This window comes from Neophocaena asiaeorientalis, unplaced genomic scaffold (assembly GCF_003031525.2).
Source record: "Neophocaena asiaeorientalis asiaeorientalis breed wild unplaced genomic scaffold, Neophocaena_asiaeorientalis_V1.1 scaffold229, whole genome shotgun sequence".
NCBI classification, from domain to species: Eukaryota; Metazoa; Chordata; class Mammalia; order Artiodactyla; family Phocoenidae; genus Neophocaena; species Neophocaena asiaeorientalis.
In genome coordinates, this window is record NW_020174096.1 from 29,558 (window position 1) to 44,938 (window position 15,381).

The 15,381-nt window shown below is 45.3% G+C and overlaps 1 protein-coding gene across 2 annotated transcripts in view; it reads right to left on the reverse strand.

The window, feature by feature from the left end:
- SLC45A2 (solute carrier family 45 member 2) overlaps positions 1-15,381 on the reverse strand; it is a 31,945-nt gene that overhangs the window by 12,929 nt on the left and 3,635 nt on the right. The window lies entirely within an intron of this gene.

The following is a 15,381-nucleotide window of genomic DNA, read 5'->3' on the forward strand; positions in this document are numbered from 1 at the left end:
AAGCAACCTACTGGTAGGGTCACGACTGGAAAATGGACTAGTGCCAGACACGTAGTAAGCACTCAGTAAACAGTACCACCATCTGAAGTCCTACAGCTTTCTAAACTGGACTCTCAACACTGCTTAAGAACTAAAATTCCTGGCCCTAAAGGGCTCCAAAGGAAACCAGTTTCAGACTGCGATAAAATATAATTATGTATTGTTGTTGATCTATTAATAAGCTTCTTAGGGTGACACAAGTTTGCAGAGACCTAACAGCCTTAGAATCTGTCTTCTTTCATCTATGAAAAGCTAAAGGTGTGGGTGGAGGGATAAATTAGGAGTTTGGGATGAACAGATACACACTACTGTATATAAAATAGATAACAAAGACCTACTGTACAGCACAGGGAACTATATTCAATATCTTGCAATAACTTATAATGAAAAAGAATCTGAAAAAGTAGATATACACGTATGTATAACTGAATCACTTGGCTGTGTACCTCAAACATTGTAAATCAACTATACTTCAGTAAAATAAAATAATAAACAAAAAAAAAGCTAAAGGTGCTCGTCCCCAGTTGACAGACACAGAAAAATAAAAACAAAAGCTTAAATATGAATTTTTAAAAATCTTATCCTCTCACAGGACCTGGACCTGAAGTCTTTCTGGTGCCTTCTTTACCTGCTTGCACTTAAAGACAGTGTGACCTGAGGGAGGAAGGACTTCTCAAAATCGATCCTGCCCTTATGGTCTAATATTTGAAATTCTACCATTAGTGATTCATTCTTTTGGATTCCGGTTTTAAAAAGCAAGTGCTCCTGGTACAGACAAGACATTGCATGTCTCAGCGCCCAAATACTAAGTGCTCCTCAGACGGTCCTTCTGGCAGCAGGCACCAGTGACGTCTGAGAACACCGGGCTGCAGCGGGGGTGTACCATGGGGTGGGAGGTTGTCCAGGGAAGTAAGCAGATGAATGCCAAACACACCTTCTACCTACATCACAAGCTTTCGTAGGGCTGATCCTCTGGCAAATACCTTTACATATCAACCTCCCATCATGCCTTACCAGAGACAAATACCTACCTAGTCAGATCAGCTTTCTGTTTGTTTGTTTTTATTTTTCTTGTGTGAGTGAAGGCTCCATTTTATTTCCCAGATAAAGACAACATCCCCACAAATCAGAGAATCAAGGAAGAAAACAGAGCTTAAGGAATTCTCTATCTCTAACCCTAAACATTTAAACTTACATAAACTCTGACCTCAGGAACACAGATCTGAACGCCAAATAATATGAATCCCAATTTATCCAGAATGGTGGGAGAATGGATGATTCTGGTGACTACACAGTCTGTCTAGTTGCAATTTATCATAGAGGATATTTACAGATAAACAACTGTTTAACTATTGAATTCCAAAAAGACGGCATCATTATCATGCCCTGAGTGACAAAGCATTTTAAGGTGGAATTATGGGAAATGGTGGCCAAAGGGGGGCAATGAAAAAACATGTTCTCTGCCAGCAAGGAATATGTGGCCTAGTTATGGGTGATGTGCATATATATAAACAGATCAGTGGCACATACAGTGACCTGTTTGGACGGTGGGCACCCTGGTAGGCTCCGAGAACGGAAGGCCCTTGAGGGGGTCACACTGTTGCTGATTCAGAGGGTAGCTCTGGGACATATGGCGCGTCTGGATCACCATTAGACAATGATGCTCTTTATTCAATCATGGAGATGCCGTGGATGTCAGAGGTCGTGTGCTGAGTCAAGCACGCAACCGAAAAGAATGTACTAAAAACCCAGCATTATTTGAGGGTCTGTCTAAACCAGGGTTTCTCAATCTCAGCACGAGGGACATTTGGAGTTGGATAATTCTTTCTTGGAGGCTGTTCTGTGCATTGTAGGATATTTCCCAACACGTCTGGCCTCTCCCACTAGATGCCAGTACAACTTCTCTACTGGTTTTGACGACCACAAACGTCTCTGACATTGCCCAATGTCCCTCCCGGGGCTAAATGGGCCCCAGCTGAGAACCCCTGATCTTAATTAACCCTATGAAAAACTTACACATTCCGTGTTCAAAACTATCATTTGTAACTAGATCAATGGTTGTCATACTGCCATTAAGTTCTCCTATCATGTATGCCTCTTTCCTTCAAACTTATTGTTCCACTGAGCAGAGAAAATATAGAACAGAAGACCCCTGCCCATATGAAAGAATTGATGTATGAAATAAATCCTCCACTGTGCTACAGAATGGTGGCTTTATTTTATGAATACAAACGTGGATATAAACATGATGGATTTATATTAAATATTGACTCGAACACTTGAGTCCTACAATTGAAGGGTTTCCTAGTCTAGTTTTGCATCCACTAGTGTCGTGTATTCCAATAAATATTTATGGAGTACTAAATATATATAAGAAAACGCTACTAACTTCTGGGGATATAAACGTAAATAAGCCACAGCAGCCCAATCGTCTCCTCCTCAGGAGATAGTTACAAACAGAAGAAGCAGATAAGTAAACAGCTGCTTTAAAAAAAAACTGTAAGAAATGATGTGAGAACTGTGGGCTGGGTACTCAAACAGTAGAGAGGAGCTCTGAAGAGTTTATTTATTATTACAGAATTCCTCTTAATCAGCAGTGACGCTCATAAGAGTTCAATATATCAAGGAATCCAAAGATTTTAGAGGTAGAAGGATGTGTGTAGCTCGTCTAGTTGGATTAGCTAAGAAAACCGCAGGCTACAGTGGGTAAGTGACAGGAGACCACGTAGAAGGAGGGGTTTGTAATTATGCTGATTTCAATTCCCACCTGTGTGTTTCCTAATCACGTGACCTTGGGCACTTCTCTGAAAATGGGGACGGTGACGCCTCCGTGTATGAGTCCTGTGAAGGTTCACATGATAATACGTGTAAAGCACCAGCACATACAGTGGCAGAACGAGGTCCCACACCAAGTGCCCTGTTGACTTCCTACAGAAACCCTAATCCCAAAGCCTCATCCAGAAGCAGGAGAAGCTGACTGCTGCACAGAGGGTGACGATCTGCCTGGAGCTGGCTGAAAGGACTTCGTCATTCTAGGCCCAGTGACTAGAATCTGGGGCTCATTTGAGGGCTGAGACCTGGGCTAACCACTGACCTAGTGTGGCCTGTAGCAAGTATGGTGGAAAAAATATGTATCTCAAACCTGGAAAGAGAACTGTTTAAGAGCCTGATCTTTAAAAATATCGTTAAAAAGCAGCACTTCTGAGACTCCACAATGTGCACGTGAGCCACACAGATGTCTTGTTAAAATACAGGTTGTCTTAGTCCGTTCGGGCTGCTATAACGAACATACCATAAACTTGGTGGCTTATAAACACCAGACATGTCTTTCTCACAGTTCTCGAGGCTGCCAAGTCCAAGACCAAGGTGCCAGCAGATTTGGTGTCTGGTGAGGACCCACTTCCTCATTGACAGCCATCTTCACACTGTAATCTCACTTGGCAGACATGGCAAGGGAACGTTCTTGGGCCACTTTTATGAGGGCACTAATTCCGTTCACGAGCCTTCATGACCTAATCACCTTCTAAAGGTCCCATCTCCTGAGAGCATCACATTAGGCATGAGGTTTTCAACATATGGATTCTGGGGGGCGCAAACATTCAATCTGTCGCACAGGTTCTGATTTTCAACATGTAGGTATAGCCTGAGGCTCTGCATTCCTTTCACACTCCCCAGTGATACCACGGCTGCTAGTCCAAATATCACTGAGTACTCAGGTGACAGAAAAGTTTGCAAGCAAACTGCTCCACTCTCACCCGATATTCTTGGGAATGGGACTTTATTGTCATAGGATATTTGACCGACAAGCCACAATTGATAAAGCACAGTGATATGCAGTCCTGTAAAACTAAGGATAATTTGCAGATATTAATAGGTTTCTATGATTTGCAACCTGGTAGAACTATTACAGAGGAGTTATATTGCCTCATAGAAGGTTAATCAGATTTGTATCTAACCTAGTATTTTTTTTCTTTTGCTAAACACACACACATATACATTTATCCTGCAAGAACCTGGGGAAACTGTTCTTTATGTCTTCCCTGTCGGTTCCCTCACTAATCAGTTAAGTAAAACATGCTACAAGTATCTGAAAGTATTCCAATCCTCTCTTCTCTCAGGGAAGGGGGGAAAAAATAAGCAAAATGATTTTGTTTGTCCCAAAGCTACTGTGAGACATAACTAAAAGTTAGAACATGCCTTGAAGGAATAGTAGGCCATTGGGGATATTATTTTACTAGGCACCATATTAAAACTCTGTATGGAAACATTTAACTTTATCTATTCACACCTTCAGGTACGATGAGGGCCAGCGGAGGGCTGCGGGAACTTACTGAATGCTTTACTTTTGACTTCCTCTGCTTAAACTAAGAATTTTATCTTCAAAATAGTCTCCTGAACAAAGCCTAGTCGTCACAGCTGCAACAGAGGTCAGCATCAACTCCCACGTCTACATCCAGGTTACATTTATCTCTGCTGCCAACACCAGCCTCCCTGGGGGTCCTGGAGTCAATCTCCAGGCTACTGGCCAAATCATAAGCTGGAGCTTCCAACGGGCACCTGCTGCCACGTTAGATAACCAGCCTTTACGAGGAAGGGCCCACAAGTGGTCCAGCCTTCTTTATAAAGAAGGCTCCTCCCTCACAGAGCCAGGCCGTGATGTCAAACTCACACCAGAGCCAACCCCATGAGAGTGAACGGCTCGGCAGACAGATATTGTATTTCCTAACTAATGATACAGGTTGAACAACGGTTCCTCCTGGAAGAAGTCCAAGCGTATAGAAATATGTATTCTTTTTTCTTTTGTTCACAACCATAATAGGTAAAATAGGAAACTGGGAGAGTTTCAGGGCCAAGGAATCTAAAGAGAGTCTGTCTGAGTCAAACGCGGCACATACCACATGCCTGTAACTGCTTCCTTGCTTCAGGTGTGTGACTGAACAACCTCCACGCTGATGGAGAAAGAGCTCAAGGTGAGAGAGCTCACAGTGTGCTGCCAGCTTCCATACCCCAGCAAGGTGACAGACGAAGGACCTCCACATTCCCGGGAGGCTCATGAGAGAGTCGTTCTCGTTCTTTTCTACGTGCTCAGAAAATAGCAATGAAAGTGTCAGACTAGGTTCCTACCTACACCAAACACATACACACTAAATCCCAGAGAGCTAACATAAGTACCAGTTACGAGGTGTGTATGAGTGTGTGTGTGAGAGAGAGAAAGAGAGACCTTGACCCCATTTGTTTATCAATAGAAATTGATGGGGGGCTACTCTCACCAAGAACTGTGCTGGGCACTGGAGGTACCTCAGTGAACAACACAGACAGGACCTGCCCTCCTGGAGGCTGAGTGTACAAGGAAAATCAATCAAAAAGAGGGAAGACACAAGCCAACCTGACACTCCATTAGATTTACAAGGCAACTCGTCTCTTAAGAGATGTGAGATAATATATTTAAAGTACTGACAATGGTTTCCGTCCACCCACAACTACCCCGGTACTTCCCTGGGCCCTTCCTTCACATTCAAGCTGAGCCAGGATGCCTCATTGCTTGGGGCAAGGACATGAACATAGAAAGCAGAGAAACAAGAATGTATCTCCTTGCTTCTGAGTTTCAAAGGCCCTTAGGCTCCAAAGGCATAGATGGTAGATTCAGTAGAAAATGTGACTGAAGAACAAGGCTTCCGCTAGGAAGCCAAGGCAACACAGGCTCAGGAGTGAGAGTGAGTCCTTCCTTCATGATGGTGGGTCTGAATGTGCATCACGGCGTCCACCGCAGCCTAACCGCTGAGCTGCTCACGTGGCCCTCTTGGAGGAGGTTCTGTGAGCAGCCCCTCCAGGACCCCAGGAAGCTTCTCATGCGGGAATCCATCCTACATTCTGCTCAGCCTCAGCTACCAGCTCTGCTAGGCCCAGTGGATTACTGTGTGATGTGGCCCCTTCTCCGAGAAACCTAAGCCTTGGTCAGCGTGACCGCCTGGGGGCAAGAGTGCTGCACATGGCCATTTACCATCAAAATTGGGCAAGAGGGGACCTTGCTCCCCCATGTGGAGCAGCCCTCCCTCCTCCTGCGGACCAGAGTCAAGTGGCCCTGTCTGTGACCCAGGCATGAGAAACAAAGGGGCATCCAGAGATCTTAGGTCAACAGCACCTTTTTTTGTTTGTTTGTTTGCGGTACGCGGACCTCTCACTGTTGTGGCCTTTCCCATTGTGGAGCACAGCCTCCAGACGCGCAGGCTCAGCGGCCATGGCTCACGGGCCCAGCCGCTCCGCGGCACGTGGGATCTTCCCGGACCGGGGCTTGAACCCGCGTCCCCTGCATCGGCAGGCGGACTCTCAACCACTGCGCCACCAGGGAAGCCCAACAGCACCTTTTTGTGTCACCTGAAGGAAGCTTTGGGAAACAGAACTTCTGAACCCACAGAGTCCGGAGCACCAGGGCCGGAGAGCATGAAGTCACCAGTGGTCCAGGAAACGACAAGAGTCAGAGCTGCCCAGTTCTGCCCTGTGGTCCTGGACCCATGTATTCTACCTACAGCCACACAGCACCTCATAAAGGCCTTTGACCTGCAGGCTAACTGGAGCCAGGAGGGGTGCCCACCCTCTGCTTGGTCCAGTGGGGTGGTAAGGTGTGGGACGTGACTGGCATACCCAAGCTTGTGTTCCCATCACTGGGGATGACATATGATGTGGACTCCTGTGCAGGGTCAGCGCTCCGAGTTCCTGAGGGGTGCAACTGAGGTCTGGGGGCACTGGCAACCACACCCAGGTACACGCTTCTCCTCTGGGGACAAGGGTCCAATGAAAGTAAGTTGCTTGCTGCTCTGCCCCTCACCCTGGTGTTCGGGCCACCCCTGAGTGGGCTGGAGTGCAGGCCCCATCTCCCTCACACTGAGCTGACCGATGGAGAACCGGGCTGGGAATTCTTCCTTCCCCATCACCTGGTCCCAAGGGGATGCCCCTGCAGCCCCAGGTGTGAGCCTGGGGACAGGCCTTGGGAAGCAGTGGTGGATGACACAGGGTCAGGACAAGCTGCTTGTCTGACCTGGAATGCTCCACGTCCATCCGTGAATGCATTGCTGCTGGACTAAACTGTCAACCAAAAGACAAACACACAGTGCAATAGCTGTGAGATTTGTAGGAGCCTGTGATCCGGCCTGCTGAGCAAGCAGAAGAACAAAGAAACGCTATGCTTCCTTGAAGGCCAGGTGGCTCCAAGAAGTCTGCAATCTGCCTTCACCCTCTAATCCCAAATCTTCCCGCTTCCCCTTTTCCCTTTGCACAAAAGAAGCCCAAATTCTACCCCGAATTAAGACGGTTCTCTAGGAACCATCTTCTTGGGTTGCTGGCTTCTGAATAAAGTCACTATTTCTTCCCCATCAAAAAATAAATAAAATAATTTTTAAAAATTAAACAAAAAAAACACAAGGCTTCCCAGGGTAGGCAGGGCATTCATGATGGGTGTGCCTATATTGGCGAATCCCTAAGGCAGTGGTGGCTGTGCTCCTTCCTCCTTGGGCTTAGCTGGGGTGGGAGGATGGGAGGTGGGGAACCTCCTCAGAACCTCCTTCCTCCAGGTAGCTTGGGGGATCCAAGGGCAGAAGGGACCAATACTTTATTTCCTGGGAAGACCCCAGGGGGATATTAAGACCTCAAGAAAGAAATGGCTATGCGGTGGATGGAGATAGATGAGCTTGTGTGTCAGGCTCTGTTCTAGGTGCTTGACATTTACGACTCATACAATCCTCAGAACAACCCTTTGAGGAAGGTACTACCACTGATTCCTATTATTAGTGGTAGTTACGTTCTAGAAAGTCTCCACAAGGCCTGAATTCGCGAATAGTAAACCACTGCTCTGAGGGGAAATACAGTGTTAAGTTCCATGTGAGCCTCTAGTCTCGTTTTCATCAACTGATCAACATATAACCTTGTTTTACGTGTGTTTCTGCTTAAAGATATCTTATTTAATATACAGTTGTTTCGTTAACATGGAACCCATGGCTAACAGCACTATAACCCACACCTGAACAAAACTTATTAAACATATTCTCTCCATAATATACATCACAACGTTCTTGCACTTATGAATCCGAGACAGTGCTTTCAGCACCACATTTAGGGCCGCTGTAAATAGTGAAATCACGAAAAAAAAATGCAAAGACAAAAATTGCCACTAAATATTCCAGTAAAGGGACATCTGTTTACAGTGTGAGAATCAAAACAAGAAGTCAGAGTGTCACCTTGATCAACCACAGCCGGGAACAAGCACATGGGATGACTCAAAATTTTTCTCCTCCGCTCTGCAGATGCCTGCAGTGATCTCAAACAAGCTACAAGTATTGATTGTGACGGCAAAAATAAATTTTAGTGAGCAGATGACTTCACAAATACAGAATCCATGAATAGGGAGGATCGACTGTATTTTTATCTCTATTTTAGAGACAAGGAAATCAGAGCACGGAGAGTTTGCAGGTCACAGAGCTCCCCTCACACGGGCCGGCGTGGGAAGAGCAGAATGGCATTGGGGGTGGAGGGAGCTGAGAATCCCCGGGTTCTGAAGGGGCCCTGCAGACAAGGATGAGAGCGAATGCAACTGTGACCAGTTGAGTCTGACCACTGAGACACCGGGGGACCAGGGACAGCCCAGTAAATGCCAGTGTGAATACATGATGCTAAAATCCAGATCCTCCCTGCCCTGAAACCTTTCTACTCTAAGCTCTCAGAATTTAGATGCAACCCTTGGGGAAAGGGGTGGGAGAATATTCCAAAGGGACTGACACTAAGTTTTCTCCATCCTGTGCCAATGGGGCTTAACACAGATGCAATTAAATTAAGTTTGGGGTTTGGGAATCACACCCATTTCAGACATGAAGACTCACCCAACATCTTCCACTACTGAGCAGCGGTTATACTGTAGGCTAAAAAATCTGCAGCAAAGCAATGCGAGAATCATATACTCCTTAATCAAACACACGCACGCAGAGAACTGGGGGAGTGTTTGCCACAGAGGGTAAGAGCACTGAGACCGCATTTTGTGCTCCTGTGAAAGCTGCTGACATGTCTAATGCAATAATGGTTCCCATAAAAGCATTCACCTTATCTCAACATTTTCTAAAGGCAAGTTTCTTGATTTGAGTCTATGAATGACTACTGCTACCCTAATTCAGAGAAGGTTCTTGAAACTTCTCATTTTCTGATGTGACATGTAAAATCTGACTCCTGTTCTTGCTTAAAGATTCGAAATAGTCAAGTCATTAATGGGCCCGATTCTGGAGCCATTTGTGGCTTCCATGAGTTTTCTTTAAGTCTGCAGAACTAATATTCCAGTTCTGAGTTGCAACAGCTCGTTTTACTGTAAGGTAAATTGTTGAGCACTTTGCAAAATGCTTTAACTCCTACTAATGGTGACCAAACAGCATGGAGCACCTACGCTAGAGTAAGAAAGCTCAGGACTAAGTCATGGGCTGAATCAGGCAGCCCTTGTGGACACGGCAGGGCCTCTCGGTACCCCCATCCCAGTCCTTTCTCCAGCAGCCGCTGCGGTGACCAGTTCTAAGCTAGCCTTGGCCCTCTTTGCTCAGGTACCTTGCCTGAGGGAACCCACACTCAGGTGGGGCAGCACCCACACAAAGGAGGTTAAAACCCACGGGAGCACCCTTGGCCGGTGGAGACTGGAGCCAATGCATTCATCTCCCCAACTTGATCCTCCCAGCTGGAGAGTTCTGAGATGTACTTCATAAGGCTCTCTGGAGGGTCCTGGTGAGATAGAGGCAGCCACTGAGAACAAAGGCCAACTCTGTAATGCTTCCTGTATTGGCCTGCTCCACTCCCCCCGTTCTCTCAGTCTCAATCTCTGGAATCCTTTCCCCAATAAGCTATGTGCATACAGACCTTCTCTGGGGCTCAGCTTTGAGGTGAATCCAAACAAAAGCATGACCCAGGTCTCTGGTTGGCTGGCTGGCTGGCTGGTTGGCTTCTGCCCCTAGTCTAGTCTACCGCTACTCAGCTCTGTGACCTTGGGTTAGTCACTTACACTCTTGGCAACACAGCTTCCTCATAGGTAAAATGAGGATGTTAAAATAGAATACTGGTCTCATCAATATTTCTTCAGCATACTCCCAGAACTACTCTAAGCACTGGTGATACAGCAACAAACAGGAAAGATAATATTCCTGTCTTCAGAGAGCTTATATGTTGGCTATCGAGGCAGACAATAAACAACAAACAAATGAACAAATAATATATTATCAGGTAATCAGGAACACATCACTGAGGAGGGGCTATGCGACCAGATTGTAACAAAGAGTGAAAGCAAATCAAGCTGGCCAATTGGTATCTGGGGAAAGATTTCTGGCAGACAACGCAGTCAGCGAAAAATGCCCTCAGGGGCTCCCTTCTCTAACCTGCCTTTGAGATTCTTTGAGAGGTAGGTGCTGAAATGGGAAAAGAAATGGCAGTTTGGAGGCATTAACCGTTTTGCCCTAAGTTATTCACGTCACCCTCAAAGCTGAAGTTCCTGTATCCTGGCTTCTGCTCTGCCCACATCCTTTCCAAGCTGCCTGAGTGAGGCGATATGAAAGTTCACCAGGGGCAGAAACTTCAAAGGGAACTCAGCTGATGAAAGAAATCCACTCATGCAGCAATGAGGCCGAAAGGAGAAGTTAAAACCGACTCTAACGTGAAACGTGGCTTCTTTCCACCTGTATAGGTTTGGTCAAAGGGGCCCATATCTGAAATTTATTTTTAGGACTCGTTCTGTTAGTTCGTAATTATTTCTAATCTGAGCATTTGTTTCACTAGCATTTTCATGCATACTTTGAAGTATTAAAGAAACAGAAAAAAACAAAAGAAGCTGAGCCTAAGAAGTTACCCATTCTTCTTCCAAAGATGTACATGGGGCGAGTTTCTCACTGAGTCATTATATACAAATAAAACTTTCACAGGTCCGGCGGGAATGGAGGAAATCTAATACATATAAACATTTGGTGTTGAATCCTTTTAAATGGTTCCTTGCTCTGGACCTGGGACCGCTTGCCAGGATATTAATAACTAGCATTGTGTAGAGATTCACACCGCTGTGAAGAAACAAAAGTTCAGAAATACTACAGCGACTCAGCAGAGTAGGAGCCAGGATGTGACCTGGGACGGCCTTTACCAGCATGTCTGGCCCCAGCCTCCTCTGGCGGGATGGAGCCCGCTGCTAAGGAGAGCAAGGCCTTGGGTTAATCTAGCAACACAGGCTTGGTTAGAAGCATTCTGACACAAGGGAGGAATCTCCTTCTGGTGAGTGTGGGTTCCACAGCCTCAGAGGCACCCAAAGGTGAAGGCATGGGGTGAAGGGATGAGGGTGGATCCACTAAACACAGCATATCTACCACATTTGCCAGGGATGGAGGGCAGATAGAGTTACCCTTAAACATAAGAGACAGAAGAAGCTGGAGGACTAAAATGTCCTTCTGGAAGCCAGTAGGTAGGGTCTTTTCTTAAAAAAAAAAAAAAAAAAAAGTCAGAAATATGCTGGAGGGCTTCCCTGGTGGCACAGTGGTCGAGAGTCCGCCTGCCGATGCAGGGGACACGGGTTCGTGCCCCGGTCCGGGAAGACCCCACATGCTGCGGAGCGGCTGGGCCTGTGAGCCATGGCCGCTGAGCCTGCGCGTCCGGAGCCTGTGCTCCACAATAGGAGAGGCCACAACAGTGAGAGGCCCGCGTACCGCAAAAAAAAAAAAAAAAAAGAAAAAAAAAAAAAAAAAAGAAAAAAGAAATATGCTGGAAAATATTTTGGCAGTGAACCCTTTGACACTTACTCACAAAGCATTTGGAATTGTTGGGCCTGGACTACAGCTCTGAAATAAATAAAAACGAATTTCAATTTACTCGAATGATTGGATTCCTCAGGTAAATGATATCTTGCTGATGATGAAAATCAAAATGGGCCCTAAAACTGAACATGACTTTATTGTAAAATGCTTGTTTCAAGCAGAATGTTATAGGCATCTCTTTGCCAAGTTCATGTAAATTCGGGAGGTCTGGCATGTATGCAAAGACTAAGCAAAGTGATAAGGCACTGCTCATTATTTTTCTCTCCATTTTTTAATGCAGTCTACCATTCAGAGCAAGGACACCACAGTGGGGTCACACATCCATGTTTAACTCAACAGAATTCAACTATTCACGCTTTTAAAAGAGGGAGAGAGAGAGAGCAAGAAAGATAAAAAGAACATTTTAAATAATATGGGTTGTCCTATCTGTTATTCTGTTAATCGAGTCCATGTCCAGAAGTAAACACTAAAGAGGAGATGAATCTGCAGATATATTTACCCGTATCCATCACTATGCAGATCTATATACATAAAAGAAGGTATACTGCATTTTAGAAATGATCTGAGAGGTGTTTACAAATAATGTGGACTCTGTGATTATCACTTAAGCAGGGACTTTAGAATCTAAACTTTAAATAAGGTGAGACTTTCTGTTTTATAGGAGGAAGGTATTTTAAGTTGTTTTTTTCTAGTAGAGGATAGAACTTGCTTTGAGCCATCCGCACACCCTCGGGGGTCCCCCTATAGCCAGAGACGGTTGACTGAGGTCCAGAGTTCATGTTGGTCAAGAGACAAAGCAAGGTAACTAAATGAGCATATTCATCTGATCGCTGCGATTTGTAAAACTGCCCGAAATACAAGCAGGGTTATAAAACCTAGAGTCTCTTTTTAAATAGCTAACACTTCTGAGTGTCTGCTAATGGCAAGGCAATGAGTTGGAAGCCATGGGAGTTTGCAGGTGAATCTTCATGTTTTTACAAATCTTGTAGAAGAGATGGATAAATCCACAGTGAGGAGAGAATGTGAATGTAACAAATGTGATCCGGTAAAACTGTGAATATGAGCATAACTTTAAAATGCAATTACCTCTTCATTATTCACTAAGAGACTGGGATTGGGAAGCTCTGGCTGTCACTTCCTTACAATAGTCTTGGTCTTTAATTGTTCTCATGAGGCTAATACTCAACTGTGTTTGTATTCTCTGTGGTAGCTACTAGTTTGGGCCTATTCAGTATTAATAATTACCCCTTCCTCCTGGCTAACAGAACCCCAATTTGATTCAGGGATATGCTCCCCACCCCCCAAAACACCCTCTCTTTTTTCAACCTCCCAGGCCCCTCGGTGCTCATGTGACCTAATTCTGCCCCATGAGAAACAAGCAGAAGTCTGTGGGGTTCTAGGAAAGCTTTTGTTTTCTTCATTAAAAGACATATGTTGAAGCCCTAACCCCCAAAGTGACCACATTTGGAGACAGGGCCTTTAAGGAGATAATTAAGGTTAAATGAGGTCATAAGAGTGGGGTCTTAATCCATAGGACTGGGGTCCCGATAAGAGGAAGAAGAGGTACCAGGAGTGCACGCACAGAGGAAAGGCCGTGTGAGACCACAGCGAGCAGATGGCCGGGAGCGAGCCAAGAAGACAGATCTCACCAGAAACCAACCCTCCTGGCACCTTGATCTTGGCCTTCCAGCCTCTAGAACTGCGAGAACATAATTTCTGTACTTTAAGCCCCCCAGTCTGTGGTATTCAGTTATGGCAGCCCAAGCAGACCACATAGGCCACAAGGGAAGTAAAATTCAGGATATGTGTATGGTGAATTGTAACCTCCACTGTCTCTTCCTGCTGGAATTATCCATTTCATTGATACCTGATGAACTTTTGTGCTTTGATTATGCTGTGGGTGGAGCCTCTGACCAAATTAGAAATTAAGTTTGCCTGCAATTTGGAAGAGAATGGAGGGGCCTTCTCTCTAGGAAGTGGGTAGAAGAAAGTTTCTAAGCAGCTTTGATTTCCAAAGGGAGAAGAGGGGGAAGGGAATTTCAGTGTGAGTAAAGCCCCAGAAGCTGGAAAGGAAAGGGCAGTCTCCTTGGTTTGTTCCATTAATATTCACTTTGAGTACCTACAATATGCCAAGCAGTGGTGGCGGTACAGGGATACAGTGAGTAAAACAGTCCTGGATTATGCCCCTGGGAACACGCTGGGAAACTGCTCAGAGCACAGAGGATGTGGCGGGAGTAATGGGAAACAAAGCTTGAAGGGTAGGGTGGGAACAGATTGTGGGGAGTTTGAACCCTGTCCAGGAATTTGATCTTGATTCAGTAGACAAATGGGGAGTGATGAAATAAAATTCATATTTTATGGCAAGACGAGAAAAATGTAAACATAAAATGTTCTCTCTGCCCGTTTGGGCCTCCATCCTCCCCTTTAGTGTGCATCATGCATCTGTATTATACATTAACCAGACCGCTGTATGAGACACAGGAATACTTGCTCGATAAGGAGCAATTTTCTCCTGGCACCAGCAAGGTAACCCCTTAGGAAATAACATTCCTTTCTTAATCCTGTAAGTGGTCACGATGACCCACTACTCACCTTGTATGTGCAGATCTGGACTATGTAAACTGTCAATATGTCATTTGATGTATAATCCTTTGTCTCACATCTAACTGTGTTTTGACCTCTGATGGGAGGAACAGTTTTCGAGCTCTCTGAGAGACTGTCTCCTGGTTTATAATCTTCAGGTTGGCTTGACTAAAATTCTCTATTTCTTTCTTAGATTGACTGTCGATTAATTTCACAATTTGTCAACAGGAGCCACTGCAGGTCATTGAACAGGAAAGTGCCCTGGTCATAGCTGTCTTTTAGGAATATGAAGTCAAAGCTACGTGTTGTTTCAGTTGGAATAGGAAGAAATTAGAGACTGGAAAATCAGTTAAAGCATAAGTACGAAAGATACAGTGAAAGCCTAAACCCAGGTCACGTTTGCTTGAGACCACTATACGCTAATATCAGTAGAAAACTTCAAGACATTTTATCGAACTCAATAGAAATACTACCATGCGTTAACCTTGGAAAAGTTCCCAAAATACAGGGCTCAGTCTTCTAACACAGAGGCAGCAAAGCAGAGATTGTTTGGCCAAGACTAACACTGATGTAAGCCGGGAAGGAGTGGCCATATTGCCCAAAGTACTTAGAGCAATAAGACTGTCAATGTGTCAGGTTCAAAAGCCAAGAAGTCTCCCATGATGTTGCTGTAATTAATTTGCAGATTATGATAAAGCAGCAGGAACTGTGGGATTTCAGTTAGGAAGATGCAGTTTGAATCTCTATTCTGGGACCTTCTAGCTGTAGACAGGGGGCTCGGGGGCCCCACAGACGGGCTGGACTCTTGCTCTCTGTCTGCCCTGGAGCACGGAGGAAATACCCTCTGCTGGGGAGCCCCATCCTTCCAGGGCTCACCAACCAAATATTTGCTCTAACAACAAATTACTGAGCCAACGGCTTCCGTGCAGGTGCCGCTCTGGGCTGCGGA